The sequence below is a fragment of the Equus quagga genome, chromosome 4 (genome assembly GCF_021613505.1).
Source record: "Equus quagga isolate Etosha38 chromosome 4, UCLA_HA_Equagga_1.0, whole genome shotgun sequence".
NCBI classification, from domain to species: Eukaryota; Metazoa; Chordata; class Mammalia; order Perissodactyla; family Equidae; genus Equus; species Equus quagga.
The window spans coordinates 26,500,182-26,506,181 of record NC_060270.1 but is presented as its reverse complement, the minus strand read 5'-3'; the positions used below and the strand labels follow the sequence as shown (position 1 = coordinate 26,506,181).

At 57.4% G+C, this 6,000-nt stretch overlaps 1 protein-coding gene across 1 annotated transcript in view; it reads left to right on the top strand.

Moving 5' to 3' along the window:
- Positions 1-1,862: 1,862 nt before the first annotated feature.
- Positions 1,863-6,000, top strand: part of TNK2 (tyrosine kinase non receptor 2) — a 41,238-nt gene continuing 37,100 nt past the window's right edge. The window contains exon 1 of the mRNA XM_046658440.1: positions 1,863-3,171. The gene's annotated coding sequence lies outside the window, so the exon portion shown is untranslated. The remainder of the gene's footprint in view (positions 3,172-6,000) is intronic.

Below are 6,000 nucleotides of genomic sequence, written 5' to 3'. Positions count from 1 at the left end.
GCAGGATGGGGGAAAGGAGCAGGAGGCCTCCTTTCTGTGAGCCTAAACCACCAGATAACCCTGCACTGTGGATGGAAGAGGCATGGATCTGGCTTGAGGGCAAGCAGAGGGGAGAATGGGGGGCTGGGCTCCCCTAAGAGAATCGCCGAGCCGGATGGAGCAGGATGCAGGTGCTCCGACCTTCCGCTTTGTTTGATTTGGAGCTTCATTTACTGGCAGAGAAGCTTGCTTCAAATCAGTTGTTTGCATCTGTTGACCCCAAAAATCTAGTCAGACCTGATGCTTCCCAAAATGAGAGTTTGACATTGCCTTGTGCCATAGTGGTTCAGAGCAGACTTTGGAGTCAAAAAACTGGATCTGAATCCTGGCTTCACTACTACCGGCTGTATGACCCTGAGCAAGTTACTTAAGCATGGAGAGCCTCAGTTCTATCATCTGTAGAATGGGGATGATAATACGCAGCTCACTGGGTTGTGCGGGGGGTTGGATGAGAATAAATGCGAAGTGCAGGGCCTCATCCACAGGAAGCCTCCATAAACCTTAGCAATTGTCATCACCGAGGTAGTGTGAGGGAGGGTGGGGAGAGGACCCCTCTCAGATTCCTTCTCCCTGATTTTCTCCCCTGAGGCTGGGCAACAAGGAGGAAGACCCTAGCTTGGCTGTGCCCAGAAATGGGGTCAGGAGTCCTGCCTACCCTAGACCCTCTCTTGGCCCAGGCAGGATGCATTCACTTCCTGCTCTGTGGCCTGGCTGTCACACACATTGTTGTCTAACGATTTAGTAGAAAGTTGCCCTGCCCACCTCACAGGGCAGGAGGCCATGATCCAAATGCACCCAGTCCAGCCCCCATGGGTCTAGAACCCATTCCCTTCTCGTTGCCCTATTGTCCTCTGCCCAGGGTCCTTGAGCCCAATCCTGGACAAGGGAAGTGTAGAAAGAGCCATCCTTACATAGTTCTCTGATGTCCGATCCTTGGGAAAATTCTGTCTGGAGTTGTTTTATTATTACACTCACTTTATAGACGAGGTACAGTCAGTAACAGGGCCAACTGGCCCTAAGCCTTTGGGTTCTAAGCTCCAGGGCCCAAGGCTGCCTCCAGCTGGGCTAGGGTCTGGGTCTGCAGGCTGCACTGTCACTGCAAGGAGGAGCTCTGAATTTTCTCCTTCTTTGGGGGTGCCAGGAGGAGAGGGCCCAAGAAGGAGCAGTGCAGGAGGAAGGCCCCCTTTGTCTGGGACTCTTTCTGCCTGTGTTCCCAGCAGGAAGTGTCACGGGCCTGAGACCAGCTCTCCCTTCCTTCAAGCACCCTCCATCTTCCCAGCTTCCGTCTCCCCCACGGAAAGGATGGAGGTGGTCCAGGTTCCTAAACCTCTGGGCAGCTGCTGAGAGATTAGGATTAGAGCCCTTCTCTGCAGTCAGATATTCACCAGATTGTGACCTTGGAAACTTTCCAATCCAACCTCTTCATATTAGAAGCGAAGCAATTGAAGCCAGATGGAAGTGAGTTTTTACACTGCTGCACGCGAGTCAGCAGCAGCTGAACTGTTGGTCAGAATTGGAGACTCCTATTTCAGTACTCCTCCCTTGGGTCGGGTGACTACACCGTCTCAGTGTGAACGCCCTGCCTTCTGCTTCACCTCTTCTCCCTTTGGCAGCACAGGAAGGCTCAAGGAGGGCCTGAGGTGGGGAGGTGGGGATGGAATGAAGAAGTGGGAGCGGTAGAGGGACTCAGGAGAGAAGGGGAGGAGTAAGCGAGACCTTGCCCTTTAAGAGGGCGGGCCGGCCCCGCCGGGCCCCACCCCCCCGGGCGGCGCAGGCGCAGGGGGGCTCCAGGAACTCCGGCTGGAGGGCGGGCGCTCCTGGCTCGCGGGCCGGCGCGCGGGGCCGCAGCACCTGCGGGGGCCGGCGCGGTGCGCGGCGCCCGGCGGGCGGACGTCGACGCCCGGAGGCGAGGGCGGGGAGTCGGGCCCGGGACGTAGGGGGCGGCGGCGGAGCCGGAGGGCGCGCCACCCCGCGGCCCCCTCCCCCGGGGGACGGGGCGGAAGGAGCCGGGCGGGGGGCGGTGTGAGCGGGCGCCGAGGGCAGCACCATCTGGAGGGGCGGGACCGCGCGGCCTCTGGGGGGCAAGCGAGTGCGCTGGGCGGTACAGGCGGAGGGCCGGCGGCCCGAAGCGCAAGAGGAGCGCGGCGGGCTCAGCCCCGCGCTGCCGGAGCAGCAGCCGCAGCGGGTCGGGGTTCTCAGCTGGGGCCCGCAGCAGCTCCGCGGGCTGAAGCTCGGCGTGGAGGAGCAGGGGGGCGTGGGTCCGGCCGTGCAGGAGGAGGGAGGCGTGGGCTCGGGGGTGCAGGAGCGGGGCGGCCGCGGCCACGAGCCCAGCCTGGGGGTGGTGTGGGGGCCGCCGGACCGCGCGGACTGGAGGCGCTCGCCGCTGTGGACGGGCTCCGCGGGCTGGCCTGTGGTGCAGGAGGAGGGGCTGGGGCCCCGCAAGCAGCACCAGGAGAAGGGGGGAGGCAGCCCCGCAGTGCAGGAGCGGGGGGAGGCCCGCGCCGGGGTGCAGGAGCGGGGGGAGGGGAGCCCACGCAGGCTGCTGCAGCAGCCCGAGCAGCCGTCCGAGTTCGGGGATCGCTCCTGGGAGCGCGGGGAGGGGCTCGAAAGTTCCGGGGAGCAGGGGGCGCAGTACTGGGAAAGCTGCGTGCACCTCCGACGGGAGGCGGTGGTCCTGGGAGCGGCCCCTGCACGCCGCGGGAGACTGGAGCTGGTGGGGAGGGCCCGGCCTGTGGGGCCCCGGGGGCCTGAGGGGGAAGGGCGCCCCGGGGTGCAGGAAGCAAATTGGCTGCCTGGGGTGCAGGAAGGACAGGTGGTGCGGGCTGTCCAGGAAACATACCTGGACGAGAAGGGGTCTCAGGAGGGAGGGGGGCCCCCTGAGGGGCACAGGATCCGGAGGCGAAGGCGGCGGAGGAGGTGGTAACCCACAGACCGGCTGCCCAGCGCCAGGTCGCTCCACGGCCGTGGGGAGCACAGGATGTAGGGGTTTGGGGAGTGGGGAGCAGAAGAGCGCTGTGAACCTGGGAGCGTGGGAAGCCCCAGAGCAAGGTGTGTCCTGCTGGATCCTCTTCTGCCACCTCAGCGTGGACATCCTCGAAGCTGTGTCCACAGGAAGGCAGCAGAAGGCGGCAGGTAAGGAAGCCCAGCTCTCTTCTCAGCTGGAATTGGTGCGTTTGGAAGAAGGGGCTGCAGTTACCTCAGGAAGGGGTGGTCTCGCTCCGCACTGCCCTTGTTCACTCCCCGGTGTTTAAAACTGGGCAGGGAGGAAGCCGTGCAGTTTTCAACAGCGGGGCAGGACCCTTCCCCCTAGTACTGTGGATGCCAAGTGGAGTGATGGGGCATTTCCTTAGAGTCTAGACTGGAGGTGAGACTGTCTGGGCAGCTGCCAGGCTTGGGCAGAAGGGAGAGGTAGCCCCAGGCTGTGGTTGCAGAGGAGGTAGCCGCCCCTCCCCCGCCTGCCCCTGGAGATAGGGTGCCTCCGTGCCATAGCTGGGATGGTGCAATCAGAGCAAGTTGTCTCAGGTTCTCAAAACACATTCCAGAAAAGCGAAGGGGTAGCACCGCATTAACAGCACCTTATCTCGTAACCCTTTTGGCCACATGAGCTGAGATGTCAGTGTGGCAGCCAGAGACTTGGGCACGAGCCTGACGTGCTCCCGCCACACCTTCTTGTCATAGCTGATTAACACCGTGGGCCCAGAGCCAAGGATGCATAGTGGGCAGAAGGGCGGAGAGCTACCCGTAAGGGCTCTGTCTCCTGTGGGCTTTCAGAACCCCAACCTGAAAGAGGTTGGGGGGGTGGGGTATCTGCACTGCTGGACTCTGGGCATCCTCTGTGGCGCAGACCTCAGCCCCACCCCGTAGAGGTGGACTGATGGGCAGTCATGGCATCATGGGTTCTGTACCAGCCAGGGCCAGCTCCAAGCCTAGCCGAGAGGTGGGGCTTACAGGGACGGGAGCTGGATTTGGCTTCCTGCTGACTCCCTCATAGCCTGGGTGCCAGGCCTGCTCGTTCCTGGCTCAGAGTGGCTTGGTTGGCCAGCCTGTGGGCCTCATCCTCCTAGGGCTGTTCACCTCTTACCTGGCACTGTCCCGGTTCTTGCTTCCTAGCTCTTGGGTGGGGTGGGTGCAGAGTTGCTGCCTGCCTCAGGGTCTTAGCTGGGACCCATCTCTGCCCCAGCCTAAGCTGTGGCCCTGAGTCACATGGCCCCAGACCACTGTCCGAACCAGACTGGGTGGAGATAGTCCTCTCGTGTTGGGACAGGGGGAGTGGTGGTGGCAGCCGCTGGGACTGTGCTGGAGGAGCCGGTTAGCCTGCTCCTCATGCAAACCCAAACCTGACTGTCAGCCTCATCCCACGCCTGCCTGTCACACTGCCACTCCAAACACTCATGCACCAGAAGTTCAGCTGCTGTGTCCACGGTGCCTGGCTCTTCTGGGATGGCCAGACTGGTTCTGGCTCTCTGACTTCAATGGAGAGAATTGTCTGTTCTTAACACATAAACACAAGCACTCATCCTCACTCTATTTCAGGTTGACTTTTTGAATTTGTGGTAAATGGAGAGGAGAAGGACTTTGACACATCTAGGTTTAGACTGGCTGACTAGCTGTGTGACCTGGGGCAAGATCAAGTCTCTGGGTTTCAGTTCCTCATCTGTGCAGGGGGCCATGGGTTTCCCTACAGTGTCCTGAATCTAGAGGGCTCAGACCCTTCTTTACCAGTCTGGTGCCCACCTTCCCAGGAACCCTGGCTGGCAGATGTTGGGGAGGAGGGCTCAGTGCTTCCAGACCTTTTCTTCTGGCCCCTAAGCCCATGACTACCCCCCTGGCCTGTACTTTATTCTGGAAAATGAAGTGCTTTTTTGTTTTTGTTTTTGCTAAGGAAGATTCACCCTTAGCTAACAGCTGTTGCCAATCTACCTCTTTTTTTGTATGTGAGCTTCCACGACAGCAACCACAGCATGGCCACTGACAGACGAGTGGTGTAGGTCTGTGCCCAGACACTGAACCCGGGCTGCCAAAGCAGAGCACACCAAGCTTAACCACTAGGCCACCAGGGCTGGCCCTGGTTTTTGTTCTTGATAGCAGCTTTACTGAGGTATAATGACATATGGTAAAGGAAACATATTTAAAACATAATTTAATAAGTTTTGACATATGTAAGACTACCACCACAATTAAGATAATGAGTATACCTATTATTCCCAAGCCCCCCGAGTTTTTCGTGCCCCCTTGTAATCCCTCCATTCCATCCCTCCTTTGCCATCTCCCTTCCCCAGTTTACAGACTGTCTGCTTTCTGTCATTATACATCAGTTTGCATTTCCCAGGATTTTATGTAAATAGAATCATACAGCATGTACTCCTTTTTTGCCTGGCTTTTTCACTCAGTATAATTATTTTGAGCTTCATCCATGTCGTGTGTGTCTATGGCTCACTCCTTTTTATTGCTGGGTAGTTGTGTGTATGTTGTGTGTATATACCACAGTCTGTTTATCCATTCACCTGTTGGTGGGTTGTTCTCGGTTTTCGGTTATTACAAGTAAAACTACTCTGAACATTTGTGTAAGTCTGTGCATGGACATATGATTTCTCTTAGATTTCTAAATCCTTAGGACCGGAATGGCTCGATCATATGGTAGGTGTCCATTTAACTTTAAAGAAACTGCCAGACTGTTTTTCAAAGTGCTGGTACCATTTTGCATACCCACCAGCTGTGCATGAAAGTTCTAGTTCATTCACTTCTTTGTCAGCACTTGCTATGATCAATCTCTTTAATTTTGGACATTCTAATAGGTCTATAGTGGTATCTCGTGGTCACAATTTGTATTTTCCTAATGACTAATGTTGTTAAGCATCTTTTCATGTGCTTTTTTGCTATCTGTGTATCTTTGGTGATGTGTCTGTTCAAATTGTTTACCCATTTTCTAATTGTGTGGGGTTTTTTTCATATTGAATTTTG